The following is a 21,926-nucleotide window of genomic DNA, read 5'->3' as shown; positions in this document are numbered from 1 at the left end:
AGGAGTTAATACGGAGGCTTATGGACAGGCATCGGTCCCACGCGCCATTGGTGGAAGGAACGGAGAGTGCCGCCACAAGTGTCCTCCACCACACACCACACACGTGGCTTGTGTACATAGATGTAAGTGTAGCTGTGGTATTTGGCCGGAAAGGGAAGGAGAGGTGGTGGCGTAAAGTTGGCCATCACTGACTGACAGTGACTCGTGGAGTGAGGGCATGTGACACTGTGGATGGGGTGATGCGTCCCTCGGAGCGTTAAGACCGGACTGATGACTTCTCTTCCGATCTGACTGCATGGATTTATGACGCCCAGTGCGAACAGTGACCCGTTTCTCGACACTTTCTAGAGGCCCTAGTATGCACTAGAACACGTGCTATCGCGATACAGCCGGTAAACAGCAGTAGTGGTGTCGGTGCGGCGGTGAACGGGGTTTCGCAGGTGACGCCGCGCTGTTATTGCAGGTAGTTCGTCACCTGTCAGCCGCGTAATCCGCCGTGATGGAAGAGTCTTCCATCACGATAGTGGGGCAGTCCGCGCGCACTTGATACGGAGGGATTTACGGCTCACCTGTCAGCGGCAGCTCCCAGGTACAGCCGCCTGGTGACTCAAGGCGCCGCAAAACCCGCCATCTTACGTAAGATCAGCAATCGGTTGTAAATTATCCATCCATTCACTCAGTGATCTTACTGTTGTGGTGCTCAGAGACTGCTTTGATGCAGCTGTCCACGCTACTCTATCCTGTGCCAGCCTCTTCACCTTTGAGTAACTCGTGCAACTTACATCCTTCTGAACCTGCCACTCTCTCTCTCTCTCTCTCTCTCTCTCTCTCTCTCTCTCTCTCTCTCTCGCCCTTGTTATTCCGACGGTTAAAGCATAGTATCCACTTCAAGTAAGTTTTAGTTTATGACACACCTAGATGAGAAGCCTCTTTGACGACTGCGAGGCATCCATAACGCATTGCCCATGTTTTAAGGTTGCACTTTATTGGGGGGGTGGGGGGTGGTCCAGTTCAGTGATATGGCTCTTCTCATCAGAATCGACAGCAAATCGACACCGACAATGACAGGTCAGATATACATACCGACGTCGCAAGCTGAAGGTGAAGAGATAGAAAAAGTATATGAGGATACTGAACGGGTAATTCAGTAGTAAAGGGAGACGAAAATCTGTCATGGGCGACTGGAATGTGATTGTAGGGAAAGGAGCAGAAGAAAAGGTTACAAGAGAGTGTGAGCTTAGTGTCAGGAATGAGAGAGGAGAAAGACTGAATTCTGCAATTAACTTCGGCTAGTACTAGGGAATATTTTGTTCAGGAATCACAAGAGGAGGAGGTATACTTGGAAAAGGCCGGGAGATACGGCAAGATTTCAGTTTAGATTACAATATAGCCAGCCAGAGATCCCAAAATCAGATACTGGATTGTAAGGCGAACCTAGGAACAGATACAAACTCAGATCACAATGTAGCAGTGATGAAAAGTAGGCTGAGGTTTGAGAGATTAATCAGGGAGGATCAATACCCAATGAAGTGGGGTTCGGAATGAAGAAGTAGGCTTGAAGTTCTCCTAGGCTATAGATTTTGCGATAAGGAATAGCTCAGTAGGCAGTTGAGTTGAAGAGGAATGAACAGCTCTAAAAAGGGCCATCACAGAAGTTGGAAAGAAAAACATAGGTGCAAAGAAGGTAACTGCGAGGAAACTATGGGTAATAGAAGGCATACTTCATTGATCTATGAAAGAAGGAAGTACAAAAACGTTCAGGGAAATTCAGTAATACAGAAATAAAAGATGCTGAGAAATGAAATAAATAGCAAGTGCAGGACCTAAAGACGAAATGGTTGCAGGAAAAATGTGAATACATCGATAAAGAAACGATTGTCGGAAGGACTGACTCAGAATACAGGAAAGTAAAAACAACCATGGGTTACGTTATTAAAAGCAAGGGTGATAACATTAAGAGTGCAATGGGAATTCCACTGTTAAATTCAGAGGAGATAGCAAATAGGTGGAAAGAATGCACTGAAAGCCTCTATGAGGGGGAAGATTTGTCTGATGTGATAGAAGATGAAACAGGAGTCGATTTACAAGAGATAGGGGACCCGGTATTACAATCGGAATTTAAAAGAGCTTTGGAGGAGTTGTTCAAATAAGGCAGAAGGGATAGATAACATTCCATCAGCATTTCTAAAATCATTGGGGGAAGTGGCAACAAAACGTCTATTCACGTTGGTGTACAGAATGTATGAGCCGGCTGACATAGCATCTCACTTGCGGAAAAATACACTCCTGGAAATTGAAATAAGAACACCGTGAATTCATTGTCCCAGGAAGGGGAAACTTTATTGACACATTCCTGGGGTCAGATACATCACATGATCACACTGACTGAACCACAGGCACATAGACACAGGCAACAGAGCATGCACAATGTCGGCACTAGTACAGTGTATATCCACCTTTCGCAGCAATGCAGGCTGCTATTCTCCCATGGAGACGATCGTAGAGATGCTGGATGTAGTCCTGTGGAACGGCTTGCCATGCCATTTCCACCTGGCGCCTCAGTTGGACCAGCGTTCGTGCTGGACGTGCAGACCGCGTGAGACGACGCTTCATCCAGTCCCAAACATGCTCAATGGGGGACAGATCCGGAGATCTTGCTGGCCAGGATAGTTGACTTACACCTTCTAGAGCACGTTGGGTGGCACGGGATACATGCGGACGTGCATTGTCCTGTTGGAACAGCAAGGTCCCTTGCCGGTCTAGGAATGGTAGAACGATGGGTTCGATGACGGTTTGGATGTACCGTGCACTATTCAGTGTCCCCTCGACGATCACCAGTGGTGTACGGCCAGTGTAGGAGATCGCTCCCCACACCATGATGCCGGGTGTTGGCCCTGTGTGCCTCGGTCGTATGCAGTCCTGATTGTGGCGCTCACCTGCACGGCGCCAAACACGCATACGACCATCATTGGCACCAAGGCAGAAGCGACTCTCATCGCTGAAGACGACACGTCTCCATTCGTCCCTCCATTCACGCCTGTAGCGACACCACTGGAGGCGGGCTGCGCGATGTTGGGGCGTGAGCGGAAGACGGCCTAACGGTGTGCGGGACCGTAGGCCAGCTTCATGGAGACGGTTGCGAATGGTCCTCGCCGATACCCCAGGAGCAACAGTGTCCCTAATTTGCTGGGAAGTGGCGGTGCGGTCCCCTACGGCACTGCGTAGGATCCTACGGTCTTGGCGTGCATCCGTGCGTCGCTGCGGTCCGGTCCCAGGTCGACGGGCACGTGCACCTTCCGCCGACCACTGGCGACAACATCGATGTACTGTGGAGACCTTACGCCCCACGTGTTGAGCAATTCGGCGGTACGTCCACCCGGCCTCCCGCATGCCCACTATACGCCCTCGCTCAAAGTCCGTCAACTGCACATACGGTTCACGTCCACGCTGTCGCGGCATGCTACCAGTGTTAAAGACTGCGATGGAGCTCCGTATGCCACGGCAAACTGGCTGACACTGACGGCGGCGGTGCACAAATGCTGCGCAGCTAGCGCCATTCGACGGCCAACACCGCGGTTCCTGGTGTGTCCGCTGTGCCGTGCGTGTGATCATTGCTTGTACAGCCCTCTCGCAGTGTCCGGAGCAAGTATGGTGAGTCTGACACACCGGTGTCAATGTGTTCTTTTTTCCATTTCCAGGAGTGTATCATTCACACAATCCCGAAGACTGCAAGAGATGACAAGTGTGAGAATTATCTCACAGTCAGCTTAAGATCTCATGTATCCAAGTTGCAGACAAGAATAATACGCAAAAGAATGTAAAAGGAAATTAAACATGCGTTAAACGTTTGGCTTTAGGAAAGCTAAAGGCACCAGAGAGGCAGTTCTGCCGTCGCGGTTGATAATGAAAGCACGACTAAAGGAAACTCAAGACACGTTGATGGGATTTGTCGATCTGGAAAAAGCGTTCGACAGTGTCAGACGGTGCGAGATGTTAAGAATACTGAGAAAAACAGGGGTAAGCTCTACGGAGAGACGGATAATATACAATACGTAGAAGAGCCAAGAGGTACTAATAGGAGTGGAAGATCAAGACCGAAGTGCTCGGATTAAGATAGGGATGTAGTCTTTCGCCTCTACTGTGCAATCTGTAACTTGAAGAAGCAATGATGGACGTAAAAGAAAGGTTCACGAGTGTAATTTAAATTCGTGTTGTAAGGATATCAATGATGTATTCGATGATGGCATCACTATCCTGAGGGAAAGCGGAGAAGAGTTATATGATCTCCTGAATGGAATGAACAGTCCAGTGAGTACAGACACTGAGAGTAAATCGAAGAAAAATGAAAGTAATGAGAGACAGCAGAAATGAGAATAGTGAGAAACTTAATACCAGGATCGGAGGTCACGAAGTAATGAAGTTAAAGAATTCTGCTGCATAGGCAGTAAAATAATCCATGATGGACAGAGCAAGTAGGACATAAAAGGCAGACTAGCATTGGCCACAATCCATGTTCACTACTACACAATTCTATGTTCCGAACGTACATTCTCAGAAATTTCTTCGTCAGAACTAAGGCCTAACTTTGATACTAGTAAACGAGAAGAGAATCGAAGCATTTGATATGTGCTGCTACAGTTGAAAATTAGGTGGATTTATAAGGTAAGGAATGAGGAGGTTCTGCGCAAAATCGGAGAGGAAAGGAATATGTGGAAAACACTGTGAAGGAACGTAAATGGTAAGACATGTGTTAAGACATCAGGGGATGACTTCCGTGGTACTAGAGGGAGATATAGAGGGTAAACACTGTAGGGGAAGAAAGAGATTGGAATACGTCTAGCAAATAATAGAGGACGTAGATTGCAAGTGCTACTGTGAGATGAAGAGGTTGGCACAGTTGGGGAATTCTTAGCGGGCCGCGTCAAACCAGTCAAAAAATTGTCGACTCAAAAAACCCGTAGTATGTACCTTCGTTATAGACTGTACACCAGTTTGCAAGATAGGCACGAAGATGTTGAATTACGACGCCGGGGTGAGATAGAAGTAGGATAGGAACCAGTCAGAGCATTTCGGTTTTTTTTTTTTTTTTCCCCCAGCTGTGGAGAGCGTCTTCTGTGAACGGCTAACACGGGACATGGTCCCATTTACAAGGTGCTTATCTAACGGCTCCCAGGGGCAAGAAGACTTTCGTTTTCAATACTTCATGCACTTACTGACCAAACTTAACAATTTAAAATGCTTTCGTAATCCACTTCCTTACATCAAACGTTTAACAGCTAAGCCAACTGAAGATAGCGAGAGGAAAATTTTATCGATTAGTAAATTTTCGATATTCTTACCGTAAAACTTCAGCATCAGGTATGGCTTTTTGATCTTTTATTTCTTTTCTACTAACTGTACTAGCAACACGTTTTGCAGACAGTGTACCCACGTAACACTTGATGTTCCATGCAACATTAGATGATTGTGTGGCACACGGTTGAGACGATGTGATGCGTGAAAACGTAGCTTGTCGTTAAAATTATACAGGCTACACTCATCCAGAGTTTGAGAATGGGAGCACTTGGTGACTTCCAACAGAATTTAAACGTATTTCCTAACCTTTTTCTAAACTCGTCGTCGTTTACATGCTTACCCTCAAACATTTAACACATTAACTAGATTGTGAAGCGATCGGAAGTTTCAAACTGTATAATTACTGCGAATCCAATTCTGTGAAGAATCACTAGTTCTGTGTAGGTATGGGGAAAACCTACAAGTTAAAACAGATACTCGTATTTTACTTGTGAATAACTATTGTTTTTTGTTTTGTTTTATTCGGTTATAACAGGTTTTTTAATATTTACTGACAACAGGGTGAAAAACCGGTAAATCAATTTCCGAAACAAAGAATAGTTTTTATTCTCTTGCTTTGAAATATTGGGGTGTTATAGAAAATTGGAAAATCAATCATCGTTATTAAAATACCAACGCCGACAGTTTAAAACAAATAATTAATACGTTGCTACGAATCTAATGTACCTATTGCAGTGTGGTGTGGTGTAGCCTATTATACAAACTGCGGGCATGCGCTGTTTTCAAGACATGCCCGCACCTGGTCTACACAGAAGTTTCTCGCTGCCATTGCCGCACATCGGTCATATCGCAGAATGGCACAATCTCTAGTCTGGAAGTATTCTCCGAAGTTGGGTAGCAATGAAGTACAATGCTCCACATGCTTCAAGAGACTGGACAATAGATTCTTGTCAGTGAATTAATTCGTTATTGAAATTTTAGCTATTGACATGCAACTTTTCCCGGAAAATGTTATACATATTTTGCCTAATTTGAATTATTTTAAAGAGCAATTTAATTTAAAACCAGCGGCATTCAAAAACGCAAATAAATATATTTGACTACTAGACGAGTTTTTCATTAGAAATAACAAGAGAAAAAGAACGCTACAAATATTACACAAACGCTTTTTATTTGTCTGCCGCTTCCGTGACATAATAGAAGAGAAAGGAAATTGTGTCAACAATAATAAACTGAAAACTTAACAACTGATTCATACTCTTACAATAAAAATAGAAAGCTGCTGATGTGCTGCCTCTGTCTACACACTGTGCCTTTATCTGTTTGTAGCACTAGGAAATTGACACTTCAAGCACAAAAATATTCTCCAACCTCATTTTTCACCCTTTAGCACTGACTATTCTTAATTCCTAAATAGTGCTATGATCCTCGATTACAACACGATTTTTGACGAAAGTTTTAAAAAAATTCGAATAAATAGGAGAATGTTGGTTAGTTTTTGTAGTATTCAACTTCCGATGAGTTTTCGAGAAAAGCAGAGACGACGGGTAAAGTTTTCTTGTAATTGCTTGTTTTATTCGACATTTTGATTCTGTTGTTGTTGTGGTCTTCAGTCCACAGACTGGTTTGATGCAGCTCTCCATGCTACCCTATCCTGTGCAAGCTTTTTCATCTCCCAGTACCTACTGCAACCTACATCGTTCTGAATCTGCTTAGTGTGTTCATCTCTTGGTCTCCCTCTACGATTTTTACCCTACACGCTGCCCTCCAATACTAAATTGGTGATCCCTTGATAGCTCAGAACATGTCCTACCAACCGATTTGTGCCACAGATTCCTTTTCTTCCCAATTTTAGTCAGTACCTCCTCATTAGTTACGTGATCTACCCATCTAATCTTCAGCAGTCTTCTGTAGCACCACATTTCGAAAGCTTCTGTTCTCTTCTTGTCTAAACTATTTATCGTCCATGTTTCACTTCCATACATGGCTACACTCCATACAAATACTTTCAGAAACGACTTCCTCACACTTAAATCTATACTCGATGTTAACAAATTTCTCTTCTTCAGAAACGCTTTCCCTCCCATTGCCAGTCTACATTTTATATCCTCTGTACTTTGGCCATCATCAGTTACTTTGCTCCCCAAATACCAAAAATCATCTACTACTTTAAGTGTCTCATTTCCTAATCTAATTCCCACAGCATCACTCGACTGCATTCCATTACCCTTGTCTTGCTTATCTTGATGTTCATTTTGTATCCTCCTTTCAAGACACCCTCCATTCCGTTCAACTGCACTTCCAGGTCCTTTGCTGTCACTGACATAATTACAACGTCATCGGCAAACCTCAAAGTTTTTATTTCTTCTCCATGGATTTTAATTCCTACTTCCAATTTTTTCTTTTGTTTCCTTTACTGCTTGCCGAATTCGCGTTATATGTTTCAAGAAACGTAGAATTTTGATTTTACGTTTCTTAAAACATGTAACACAAAAGTCTGTGGGTCTTAGAATTTTTCAATATTTGTTCGGTGTCTACGTGTATTACTTGAAGTATGAGTAGAAAACACCGAAAACCAATTATTTTAGAGTCCGGTTATTGTGAGCGGTTTTAACAGTCACATTAAGTGGGAGACGAAAACCCGTTGTTTCAGCGCTGACCGCCGTCCCTAGCCAGGTGGTTTACTGATAACAGCTGGACGGAATCACAGTACCGACTGGCGGCTGAGCAGCTAGCGGGACGTGCTGTGGTAACTACCTGGCCGCCAATCGCATGATGCGAGGTGCTTTTTCAAAAATGTACTACTTCTTTTTTTTGCTTGCAGAGCTGGATGCACATTCTGACTGCGAGGACGCTACAGCGGTGGTAATGCGCTCCCCGTGCTTCAGTTTCAGTTTCAGTTTGGCGGAGCTCTCGGGCGCGCATTAGCAGACGCGCCGTGAAAACCGATAATGGCCGGCGGCCAATTAGGCTGCAGACAGATCGGCGAGACGGAATTCAGCTGGAAGCGGACTCACGTGGAGGCGGTCTGGCCGTATCTCAGCAGCCCACCCCACACGTCCCCAACATGTGTGGCTGGGGCTGGGCAGAAACACGCTAACGATACGACTGCCAGAGTCTGCCGCCATCTCCAGTTTCACCTGTAGCCCCCACAGCAACTGTACAATTTATTTGTCAGGGATATATTGGACTGTGTAAGGCGGGCCTCTGATGATGTACGATATTTGCGCTGAAATGAAGACGAACTCTAGCAAAAAACAAAGAAGTAAATCTGCATCAAAGCATATTGGTACGGAGATGAAATTGGTAGACCATATACACTGAAGAGCCGAAGAAACTAGTACACCTGTCTAAAATCGTGTAGCGCCCCCATGATCACACACAAGTGGCGCAACACGACGTGGCACGGACTCGACTAATGTCTGAAGTAGTGTTGGAGGGAACTGACACCATGAATCCTGCAGAGCTGTCCATAAATCAGTAAGGGTACCATGGGATGGAGATCTCTTCATTGCAGCACGTTGTAAGGCATCCCATGGTGGGCAGCGGAAGTGTTTAAACTCAGAAGAGTCTTCCTCGAGCCACACTGTAGCAACACTAGACGTGAGGGGTGTCGCATTGTCCTGCTGAAATTGCCCAAGTCCATCGGTATGCACAACGTACATGAATGGATGGACGTGATCAGACAGGATGCTGTCAGAGTCGTATCTAGAGGTATCAGGTGTCCCATATCACGCCAACTGCACACGCCCCACACCATCACAGAGCCTCCATAAGTTTGAACAGTCCCTTGCTGACATGCAGATTCCATGGATTCATAAGGTTGTCTCGATACCCGTATACGTCCATCCGCTCGATACATTTGAAACGAGACTCGTCCGACTAGGCAACATGTTTCCAGTCATCAACAGTCCAATGTAGATGCTGACAGGCCCAGGAGAGGCGTAAAGCTTTGTGTCATGTAGTCATCAAGGGTACAAGAGTGGGCCTTCGGCTCCGAAAGCCCTAATCGATGATGTTGAATGATTCGCACACTGAATCTTGTTGATGGTCCAACATTGAAATCTGCAGCAGTTTGCTGGAGGGTTGCACTTCTGTCACGTTGATCGACTCTCTTCAGCCGTCGTTGGTCCCGTTCTCGCAGGATCTTTTCCCGGCCGCAGCGATGTCGGAGATTTGATGTTTTACCGGATTCCTGATATTCACGGTACACTCGTGACACGGTCGTAGGGGAAAAGCCTCACTTCATCGCTACCTCGGAGATGCTGTGTCCCATCGCTCGTGCACCGACTATAATACCACGTTCAAACTGACTTAAATCTTGATAACCTGGTATTGTGGGAGCAGTAACCAATCTAACAACTGCGCCAGACGCTTGTTGTCTTATATAGGCGTTGCCGACCGCAGCGCCGTATTCTGTCTGTTTACATATCTTTGTGTTTGAATACGCATGCCTAGCATTTTTTTGGAGCTTCATTGAATTTATCTATTACTAGCTGAAGCCGGAATTGCCCTGGTATCGGTTGTGCCAATTTGCTATTAGAAACTAGAGTAAAATATGAACAGTGTTTGTCGTGTAATATTGAAAAATCTAGTTTTCACGTGTCGATGATAACACGTTTGAAATGATGAAACAGTCATTCAAAGAGACACTAATAATGTACACATGTGTAAGTTGGTCTACAGCTGCCTCTCGTGTCTACAACGCCATTTTGTAAACGTCTCTATGGCAACGCCTATTCATAGCTCTACAAACGGCTGCTGATTTGGCCTACAACCGTTTACGCTTCGCATTTGAAAAATGTCAAAAGCCCTACACATGTGAAGGATTTACGTTAGTTGAGTCGACCGTGTCTTAGTAGTAAAGAATAAATGTATTAAAGCATCATGCATGGTGCGGTATTTTTTTCATGCATCTCAGTGATTATTACGTCGCATATCTTGAACTATGTCTCGTACAACATTATATTTCTGCAGTTACTTTCGGCAGCATATATAGATACCGTCTGCAAGATTTATTGTGAATATTGTGAATATTTATTGTGAAGATTTATTGTGAATGACAAGAAGAAGGGACCGGTTGGTAGGACATGTTCTGAGGCATCAGGGGATCACAAATTTAGCATTGGAGGGCAGCATGGAGGGTAAAAATCGTAAAGGGAGACCAAGAGATGAATACACTAAGCAGATTCAGAAGGATGTAAATTTCAGTAGGTACTGGGAGATGAAGAAGCTAGCACAGGATAGAGTAGCATGGAGTGCTGCATCAAACCATTCTCAGGACTGAAGACCACAACAACAACAACAACAACATTCTTAGTAGCACAGAAGTAATAAATTTAAACATCTTTCATGATGCCGGTAGTTTTTCACGCACCTTATTGTTCATGGCGTCATATCTCCTGAACTACAATAAGAGTTGCCTGGCACTAACAGATATGGGTACCAAGATCGGTTGAAATTAGTCGAGTGCTTTAGGAGAAGATGTGACACACACCCACCCACACACACACACACACACACACACACACACACACACACACAGACGTCTTTTTTCTTTAATCGATTTTTTATGTTCTCAAAGTAAAACACCTAAACTTTTCACTCTAATTAACGCCGTAGAAGCATGGTCTTTTCCGAATGTACCTCTGACCAAAAAGCGATTCTAGTACGTGCAGCCAAAGGTTTTTGTTAATCACACCTTTTGCGTTCTTACGTTGATATTTCCACAGAAGCTTTCATTCCCTAACACATATTTCTTGAGAAGTCAAACAACAATTTTCATATATGTAATTTCAATTTTTTTTAACACAGCGAATTATTTTTTTAAAAATTTTCATTCCTTACTTCACCCCAGTGAAACACGTAATTTTTTAATTTATAACAGAGAATCTAAATACAAATTTTCATAGATCTAGCTTCGAAAATGTTTTCACAATGAAATAATTTCATAAAACTTTTCATCCTATGTTTCACTCCCTTTGGGGTTTGGATTTTCAAAAACACTGAAATACATCCTTTTTATTTGTAAATGAGAAGTCAGATAGCAGTTTTCATAGATGAAGTATTAAAAATACTTTGGCAGTTCTTTCACAAACGAATTATTTAAAAAAAATTCACCCGCTAATATAGCCTCTTAGTGGTTGATTTTCAAAAAGGTTGAAATACGTATTGTTTTTTACTTTGACTGAGAAACCAAACACCATTTTTCGTTGTTCTAGCTTCAAAATTCCCTTAATAGCGTTATACTTTCAAAAAGCCTTTCACCCCTATTGCACCCCCTTAGGAGTGGAATTTCGGACAATCCCTTCTTTAACGATGTCTGCAGTAGAATAACCACACCCTCTCCAATCTTCAAGTTTTTGTCCTTAGCGGTTTGGGCCGGCGGATGATGAGTCAGTCAGGACTTTTACTTTTATATATACAGGGTGTTTCAAAAATGACCGGTATATTTGAAACGACAATAAAAACTAAACGAGCAGCGATAGAATTACACCGTTTGTTGCAATATGCTTGGGACAATAGTACATTTTCAGGCGGACAAACTTTCGAAATTACAGTAGTTACAATTTTCAACAACAGATGGCGCTGCAAGTGATGTGAAAGATATAGAAGACAACGCAGTCTGTGGGTGCGCCATTCTGTACGTCGTCTTTCTGCTGTAAGCGTGTGCTGTTCACAACGTGCAAGTGTGCTGTAGACAACATGGTTTATTCCTTAGAACAGAGGATTTTTCTGGTGTTGAAATTCCACCGCCTAGAACACAGTGTTGTTGCAACAAGACGAAGTTTTCAACGGAGGTTTAATGTAACCAAAGGACCGAAAAGCGATACAATAAAGGATCTGTTTGAAAAATTTCAACGGACTGGGAAAGTGACGGATGAACGTGCTGGAAAGGTAGGGCGTCCGCGTATGGCAACCACAGAGGGCAACGCGCAGCTAGTGCAGCAGGTGATCCAACAGCGGCCTCGGGTTTCCGTTCGCCGTGTTGCAGCTGCAGTCCAAATGACGCCAACATCCACGTATCGTCTCATGCGCCAGAGTTTACACCTCTATCCATACAAAATTCAAACGCGGCAACCCCTCAGTGCCGCTACCATTGCTGCACGAGAGACATTCGCTAACGATATAGTGCACAGGATTGATGACGGCGATATGCATGTGGGCAGCATTTGGTTTACTGACGAAGCTTATTTTTACCTGGACGGCTTCGTCAATAAACAGAACTGGCGCATATGGGGAACCGAAAAGCCCCATGTTGCAGTCCCATCGTCCCTGCATCCTCAAAAAGTACTGGTCTGGGCCGCCATTTCTTCCAAAGGAATCATTGGCCCATTTTTCAGATCCGAAACGATTACTGCATCACGCTATCTGGACATTCTTCGTGAATTTGTGGCGGTACAAACTGCCTTAGACGACACTGCGAACACCTCGTGGTTTATGCAAGATGGTGCCCGGCCACATCGCACGGCCGACGTCTTTAATTTCCTGAATGAATATTTCCATGATCGTGTGATTGCTTTGGGCCATCCGAAACATACAGGAGGCGGCGTGGATTGGCCTCCCTATTCGCCAGACATGAACCCCTGTGACTTCTTTCTGTGGGGACACTTGAAAGACCAGGTGTACCGCCAGAATCCAGAAACAATTGAACAGCTGAAGCAGTACATCTCATCTGCATGTGAAGCCATTCCGCCAGACACGTTGTCAAAAGTTTCGGGTAATTTCATTCAGAGACTACGCCATATTATTGCTACGCATGGTGGATATGTGGAAAATATCGTACTATAGAGTTTCCCAGACCGCAGCGCCATCTGTTGTTGAAAATTGTAACTACTGTAATTTCGAAAGTTTGTCTGCCTGAAAATGTACTGTTGTCCCAAGCATATTGCAACAAACGGTGTATTTCTATCGCTGCTCGTTTAGTTTTTATTGCCGTTTCAAATATACCGGTCATTTTTGAAACACCCTGTATATACAACTGTGGAGTGCTATTTGTTGGAATGCACGATAAGGTGTTGCGCGAAAACCAGTCCCAACTATACACAGTGTCAAAAAGAGAAAAAAAGTGCTGCATATTTTGAGAGGCGGTTTTTTTTTTCAGGGCGCAATAACAACTAGGGTCATAGGCGCCCATGTCAGAACTGTAGAACACGAAGACACAGAGAGGCGTTAAGAACGACTAAGCGTTAAGCCCAATCGTCGGAATAGAAGACAGCTAAAAACAGTGACGTGGAGAAAGGTCTATAAAATACGCCATAGAGAAACGGAGGTCCTGAACTAAAAATTAAATGGCCTTCGTCCTATTCCTTTGGCGGATGAAAAATAAAACGCTGTCGACGGCCCGCGCGTCGTTCGCTAAAGCGCCCGACAACTCAGACGGAAAACCCAAGCGGGAACGTAAAAGGTTAAAAGAAAGGGCATACCGTGAGGAAATGGCGGACCGTCAAAGGTTGGGGACAATGTGTACAAAGTGGTGCGAGAGCACCACTTAACAAATGGCGATGGATGAAAAGACTCTACCCAATACCCAACGTACAGTAGTTAAAATGTCCTCCTCCCGTCGGAAGGGCCCAGAGGAAGTCGTCCAAGCCGCTGGGACAGGCCTTATAATCCGGAGCTTGTTCCCGTGAAGGGAGGACCAATGGCGATGCCAAAGGGACACCACCTCTAGACAGACGGCAACACAGAGATCATCGGAGGGAATATAGGAACTCGCAGGCTGAGGTACGAGGGCTGCAGCCTTGGTAGCAGCGTCAGCAGCCTCGTTTCCTGGCAGACCGACGTGACCAGGGACCCACAGAAACATCACTCTGGCTCCACCAAGCGTGAGCAAGTGGCAGTTTTCCTGAAGGAAGGGCGGTGTACAGCGCAGAGAGGCTCCGAAGGACACACTGAGTCGGAGCAGATGACGCAACTGAAAAGCCCGTGTCCCCAGATGTACTGCGAGGCCTGATACAGGGCGAGGAGCTATGCTGTAAATACTGAGCAGTGGTCCGGAAGCCGATATAGAGAAACGTCGCTGCCAATGACGAAGGCACAGCCGACCCCACTGTCAGTCCGAGAGCCATCAGTGTACACAGAGGTACTGTCGCGAAGTTTCGTGCGAAGGTCGTGAAACTGTAGGCGATAGAGAAAGGCTGGAGAAGTGTCCTTTGGAAGTGAATGAAGGCGAAGATGAAGAAAGGGACGCCGCACGAAGCCAAGGTGGAGAAGCGTTCACGCGTGTCGGGAAAGTGGTAGGTGGCGTGAAGTTAAGCTGCTCGAGCAAGAGCCGACAGCGAGCTCCAAGGAGGCGGTGGTGTGGACTAAACAAGACGAAAACGCCGAGTAAACATGGCCCCTATAATCGATACGTTAAGAGGTATGACCAATTGTTCAGTAGAAAAGATGTGTTTTGGAGTAGCGAAGGTGAACACGTGGTCGTAGACGAGACAGATCGCCAGATAGGAGCCACCGTGTTGGGACGTGCCCGTGTCTGTACCGTGAATGAAGTGGCCGGTTTGCTGCTGTATCAACGCTCACTGTCCAGTCTGTCTACAAGGAGCGGCGTAACACTTGGAGCCACGTATCGCAAGGCTCGTCGTCATTATTTCGAATTCGTGGTTCTTTATGCAAAGGCACATGTTTTGTTCTTTAGTTTTAAGATGAATTTTAAGATGTATTTAGTTGAAGGCGAGGAACCCACACCGCAATGGCCGAGAAGTTGCGTCATGTCATTGCGTGTTGTTTATTACTGCTTATGCGGCTGATTGACTGCTATCATACTCCAGCGTAGAATTCTCACTCTGCAGTGGAGGGAGTTTCCGGTAATGTGAAACTTCCTGGCAGATTAAAACTGCGTGCCCGACCGTGTCTCGAACTCGGAACCTTTGGCTCTGTCGGGCAGCACGACCCACGGCCCGCCCTCACAGCTTTACTTCCGCCAGTACCTCGTCTCCTACCTTCCAAGCTCTCCTGCGAAAGTTGTGGGGCTAGCACTTCGAGAACAAAACATATTGCGGAGGAGTATGTCAGCCACAGTCGGGGATGTTTGCAGAATGAAATTTTCCCTGTGCAGCGTCGCGATGAGACCATTTCAATCAAGAGTTTGGACGTGTCTCAGAAGTTAAGCACACATTTAGATTTCTTAAATAGGGTTTCCTCTTCTTGGAACTGGAACACTTTACACATTGGTGTGGAAGAGGCTACGAAAAATCTCAAGGTGACATACGGTACGGCGGAAAGAGGGGAGAAGCTGACGTGAGATTCCAATGGACTTTTAACAGTATATGAGGAACACAAAGTATTGACTTTTCGATGTGTGAAACATGCAACACCGTGACTGTACAAAAAAAATGAAAGAAAAGGAAGAAACTCTGAAAAGATAACTGTGCTGTAACTTGTATTGATTTATCTGCATTCACACATTCTGTATGTTCTGTGACACTTTAATGTATTTGAGCATATTTGAAAAAATGTCTATACGGACTGAACCACCTGAAACTTGTACGCAAATATTGCGCAAATCGAAAGTGCTATTGGTGTGCGGCTTTCACAGAGTGCATTGATATTCAGATGCCCGTATTGGTAGCGAATGGCCGGCCGGAGTAGCCGAGCGGTTCTAGCCGCTACAGTCCGGAACCGCGCGACCGCTACGGTCGCAGGTTCGAATCCTGCATCGGGCATGGATGTGTGTGATGTCCTTAGGTTAGTTAGGTTTAAGTAGTTCTAAGTTCTAGGGGACTGATGACCTTAGAAGTTAAGTCCCATAGTGCTCACAGCCATTTGAACCATTTTGTTAGCCAATCAACACATTGTAGTAATAAACGTGTATTTTTTGTGAAAATATGCACTTTTTTGACTTTAACACACTAAAAGTAACGTAAATTAGAAAGTCATTGGTGTTCGTCGCGGACTCTAGTACGCGTCGTTTACGAGGTACCGTATTTCGAAAACTCGCCACATCGGCAGTTCTAACAAAACCTGAAGTAGTACACACCAAATAACAACACAAGTGCATACACTTATGTGGATTGTGACCAACAATATCTGACCCTCACAGGTTGTGTCCAAAATGACGGCCGGCTGGACGCCTGCTGCCATTTCAGTGGAGATGTCCAAGCAGGCTGCGGTAATACGCCGTTGCAGGTCATCGGGTGTAGTTCGTATGTCCTTGTAGACAGCGTATTTGACATTCCGCACGGAAAAAATCTACATATATCAAATCCGTTGAACGGGCTGGCCAACGTACAGAGGTACAGGTCCTTTGCTTCCAATCCGACGGTTTGCAAACAATTTGTGAAGACATTCTGTAGTACGTCGTCAACTATGGACTGCACAGGCACCACGTTGTTACCACAGCCTCACCCTAGTTGCAGAGGAACGTCTTCTCCCATCCGTGGAAGATGGTCTGTTAGGAGGCAGCCATACTTGTGCGCGTTGAGTGAGCCGTCTACGAAAACCGGGACTATCAGCTGACGGTTGACTGTCCCACACCACGCGTTTACGCTCTGTGGGTGCGGACATTCCACCTGATGAAGCCGGCAGGGATTGTCAACAGATCAACAGTGCATGTTTCGGTGGATTAACTAGCCACGATTTGTAAATGTGGCTTCATCATTAAACAAGATGCTTCGCACATCTGGGTTATCCTGTCTTAATACCCACGCACAGAAGTTAACTCGATTCACATAATGGTTGTCATGCGGCTCTTGATGGAGACATGGCCAGCCGCGGTGGCCGAGCGGTTCTAGGCGCTTCAGTCTGGAACCGCGTGACTGCTACGGTCGCAGGTTCGAATCCTGCTTCGGGCATGGATGTGTGTGATGTCCTTAGGTTAGTTAGGTTTAAGTAGTTCTCCCGTGCACGACTCGCGTTTATCTCATTTATTGTCATCTTCTATTACGGTACTGCCGCCTCGTTTTCTTATTCCATTTACTGGCATCAATAACCTCCTGCCTTACTTGCCCGTGAGCGGCAGCAGCAGCGCGTATCGATAAGTGCACTGTCGTACGATCTCTGGAGCGACCGATAGTATTTCCGGCCCGTCTGGCAGTCAGTTGGAGACGGGCCAGCAGTGCAGTCGGGACGCAGCAGCAGTGAAGTCGGGGGACGGAGCGCCGGTGAGGCGCCGACAGCCAGTGCTCGCGGACCGCTGGCGACGCACATGAACTGTCCGACGGAGGGAGATTGGAGCGGGACGACCGTTGGTTGGGCGTCTCATCGGCCGACGTATATTTGGTCCTTTCACCGTTTCCGGGCCTCAGCAGTCGGTCGGTTGGCGTGGAGCAGCGAGGAAGTCTCGGCGGGGCGTAGTTTGGCCGGGGCTGCTGGCGGTCTCTATGCGTGTGAGAGTGTGTGGGGCTGTTCCCATTGCTACGAGGTCCGTAGCTCACAGACCCTGGACACGAAAGTTCAGTCTTGATTTAATCTACCAGCAACTCAAGATTGTTCACATTGTGTCGTCTGGAGTTCGTTGTCAGCTGTTGGGATATTCCCGAGACCAACAACGAGGTTTTCAAGTTGGAAAATTCTAGCCACCCTCTGGTGGAGTTTCACTGTGGAGTTTCTTCCTTGTGGCCGTTAACGTTCTGGTTAGCTGCCCTGGCCGTTGACGTTACTTTCAGGCAGTTTATTTTCCTCATCGTGTTGTCGCTGTCCAGCACAGTGTGTAGTTTGACAGCTCAATGTATAATTGGTTGAGGGCGCCAATACCTTCTACGTTGTTCCACTGAACACCCTGTTGTGTGCTCGGGTCAGAAGTTATCTTCTCGGTGGGTCCATTGACTGTCTATCGGTTGGGTTGTTGTCAGATCGAGAATGGTTGGCCGACTGCCTGTCTTGCCTAAGCGAGTGTTAGTGCTTGAATTCTAGGCTGACCCTCAGAACTTCCGATCGCCCTTGGGTGTACTGCCTTTTCTTGTTGTTTGTACTTGTATGGCTTCTAGCCGATTTCTAGATTAACGTTGTTTTGCCCTTAAGGCGTCAGATGGTTTGGACCTTCAGCCTAATTTAAGAACTGTGTTACGTAAAGCCTTTGGCATTAAAATTAATGTTATTGAGTCTTAAGCGTTGGGCCTTCAGCCGATTTTCAATTTAAGTTGTTTGCTCTTAATGTGTCAGATTCTTTGGGTCTTCAGCTTAATTAAGGAACTGTTTTAAGATAAGGCTTTGCCTTTTAAATTTCTGATTTTCGTTGAGCTTTAAGTTATTGGCTTACAGCCGTTTTTAAATTAAAGTGGTCTTGCCCTTAAGGCATGAGATTGTACGGCGCATTCAGCCGTTAATTAAGTTCCAAAACTAAAGATGTGTTTTTTTTTTAATTTCTTGGCTCTTGTGATGTTTGATGAAATAAAAGGTTGTAAGTTGGAGTGTACCTGACAGCCGCTTATTTTGGCCCCTTTCCACATCTTAAACTACCTGTCCTGCCCGCTGTTTTAGCAGGGCGCTTCAACTTGTTTCCTTCTGTCACGTTGTGTAGGTGTCACACCACGACCTTCACGAGGCTGGTACAATACTGCGGAGGTGGTTGACGTCTATTGGGATATCTTGCCACACAGACCGTACAAGAACGAACTGCTTTGTTCCTGTACCTTCAGTACACAATGAGCGTGTTGGCTTTTTCTACATTGGCAAATACCACACGACCTACTGCTTAGACCGTCACACACTGACTGGCTGGCAGACCGCAGCGCACTCAGGGAACTCACCAGCACACTGTAAGCGAACATAACAACATCGCACTTAGCAAATACGTAGGCTGAATGATAGAAACAGGTGCATTTGTGGAAACTTTTCAAAATACGATATCACGGAAACGACTCACACTAGAATCCTGCAACAAACACCTCTGACATTGTAATTTGCGCTTCTTTTAGTTTGTTTATGTTAATAGACATTCTTCCATTTAGGAAAGTGTTTGCACAAAGAAGTACACTTTTTAAGTATTATTACAAACTGTTTATTGGCTAACAATACGAGAGCCTGACTACAAATCCATTCTCTGAAAACTACCCATCAATAGCACTTCGTCACTCCGTCTTCAGACCACGAGTGGCCTACCGGGACCATCCGACCGCCGTGTCATCCTCAGTGGAGGATGCGGATAGTAGGGGCGTGGGGTCAGCACACCGCTCTCCCGGTCCTTATGATGGTATTCTTGACCGAAGCCGCTATTATTCGGTCGAGTAGCTCCTCAATTGGCATCACGGGGCTGAGTGCACCCCGAAAAATGGCAACAGCGCACGGCGGCCTGGATGGTCACCCATTCAAGTGCCGACCACGCCCGACAGCGCTTAACTTCGGTGATCTCACGGGAACCGATGTATCCACTGCGGCAAGGCCGTTGCCCGCCCATCAATAGCGCTTTACATTTTCGCAATATCTGAGGTGCAAGTTTTAGGTGATTCACCCTTCATATGTCGAGAACTATTGTTTATTCGAATAGGAAATACATACAAATCGAACAGTCAACGAGCAAGTTCTCGTCCATTGCGGCACAGCTTCCTCGTCTTCAGTTTCAACAAATGTCCTAAAATCGCTCTTAAAACAAAAGGAAGAAAACTGGCAGCCGTGGGTGAAGAAATACGAAATTCCGTGAAATAAGGACCACCTTAATGTAACAGGGGGTGAGAACAGTTGTAAAAAGATCCTAATCGACAGTTAACGGAAACAAGCGCTACCGATCGTCAGTGGTGGGATTTGTGCTGTCAGTCAATGAAGGCACATCTCAACCAGTTACTGGACGAACGCTGCAAGACGAACTGCAGGCGGTAGATATCTGGAACGAAGTAACTCGAAAAGCGAGCGAGGTGGCGCAGTGGTTAGCACACTGGACTCGCATTCGGGAGGACGACGGTTCAATCCCGTCTCCGGCCATCCTGATTTAGGTTTTCCGTGATTTCCCTAAATCGTTTCAGGCAAATGCCAGGATGGTTCCTTTGAAAGGGCACGGCCGATTTCCTTCCCAATCCTTCCCTAACTGAGCTTGCGCTCCGTCTCTAATGACCTCATTGTCGACGAGACGTTAAACACTAACCACCACCACCACCAAGTAACTCGAAAAGGCCAACGCCCAGCGCGGCACATATCTGCACGTCTTCGACGAGCCGAACAAGGCAGAAGCCGTGCAGCGGCTGACTGGGAGGGCTGTCACCGTTTCGACTCTTTCCAAACGATGGCACAGGTCGGGCACCTCGATTCCTCAATGATGCTTTTAACTGGCAGTGTGTGGACGGCGCAGTTAAGGTTGCAGGCGGTTCATCAATGTTTTGCGGGTGTTTTCCATACCGCGACCTAGGTGCATTCGGTGAGGTCACAGTGAACGCAAACCGAGATGTGTATTTCAACGTTATCGGTAATAGTCGTTGCCCGTCGTTTTCCATTTTCATAACGCGTACGCTGTGGACGCTCCCGTTTCGAAGATGTCAAGGGCTGTGATGATAGGGCTGGCCACACACACACACACACACACACACACACACACACACACACACACACACACACAATACGTCCCACTGCACCTCAAATGGCCAGCTCAATCACCTGGGCTTTATGCCAAACAAACTGTCTGGGATAAAGGCTTTCACGGCAGGTGTATTTATCATTTAACACTTCCGGGCTGAGATCATCCAATTTTTCTGAAATTGTTATCGTTTGTTTCTCCGTAAAAGTATATCATACCTACCGATGTCATTCCGATTCAGATAATTCCTTCATGATGCGTCTCTCCCTTCCCCCCCCCCCTCCCCAATGTCTCTCTTCTCTCTCTATCTGTCTCTCTTCGTACTCCCTCCCCCCGCCCAATCTCTCTGTTTCTCTCTCTCTCTCTGTTGCTGTTGTCTTGAATTCTTGAATTGTGACTCATTAGCATGTTTCTGCAGAGCCTCAACTGCTATGTATGTCACGTGTGCTGAACACAGAGACACAGAGGACACCAGACGAAAAATTAATCACCGCTTAGTGAACGTGACGCGGGTACAGTGTGGCAGCACCTCTAGCCCAATAACGGCAAGAAATTGGTGGGGAAACAAGTCTACAAGTTTGTTCATTGAAGCCTCTCATTAACGATATAACACAGAGCTACGGAACTGCGGGGGCCTTGGCTTGCTACGTTCAACCCGCTGTCCAAACAGGCTCAGACATCACTTAACAGTTCCGGGCTGATATGCCGTGGTCCATACATAAAACTCTCCCCTGACGTTTCGCCTTCGACCTCGGAAGGCATCCTGCGAGGACAATCGACGAACTGCAACGGGAGCACGATTGAGGGCCGTATATATAAGCCATCCAGAGAGCGCCGCTGTCAATCACGTGACGTCGGCTGTGCTATGATCTGTGACATTGCCAACTTTCTCAATTGAAATTAATCAATTGTCACGCTGTTGCAGTGTAGGGAAGATCCGCAAAATATAAACGACATCCTCTAGCTACACCAGGTGTTTATAAAATTCCGTGTAGTTGTGGAAATGTCTATATAGGCACAAAAGAAAAAGAAGCGTGAACACCCGTCTGGATAAAAGGAACTGCCGAGTCGGACATATTGATACATCGGCTGTAACGGAACATGTGTTTCAGGAAGCTGATCATGAAATAAAGTTTAGTGAGATGACCGTCACAGCAAAGACGTCGCATCATTATGCGCGAATGTA

At 45.9% G+C, this 21,926-nt stretch overlaps 1 long non-coding RNA gene and 1 pseudogene across 1 annotated transcript in view; both read right to left on the bottom strand.

Annotated features, from left to right (window-relative positions):
• The window catches only part of LOC126428396 (uncharacterized), a 380,806-nt gene that overhangs the window by 252,221 nt on the left and 106,659 nt on the right, over positions 1 to 21,926 (bottom strand). The window lies entirely within an intron of this gene.
• Positions 19,509 to 19,626, bottom strand: LOC126428595 (5S ribosomal RNA; annotated as a pseudogene).

This window comes from Schistocerca serialis, chromosome 12 (genome assembly GCF_023864345.2).
Source record: "Schistocerca serialis cubense isolate TAMUIC-IGC-003099 chromosome 12, iqSchSeri2.2, whole genome shotgun sequence".
In the NCBI taxonomy this organism is placed as follows: domain Eukaryota; kingdom Metazoa; phylum Arthropoda; class Insecta; order Orthoptera; family Acrididae; genus Schistocerca; species Schistocerca serialis.
This window is presented reverse-complemented; position numbering and strand designations above follow the sequence as displayed.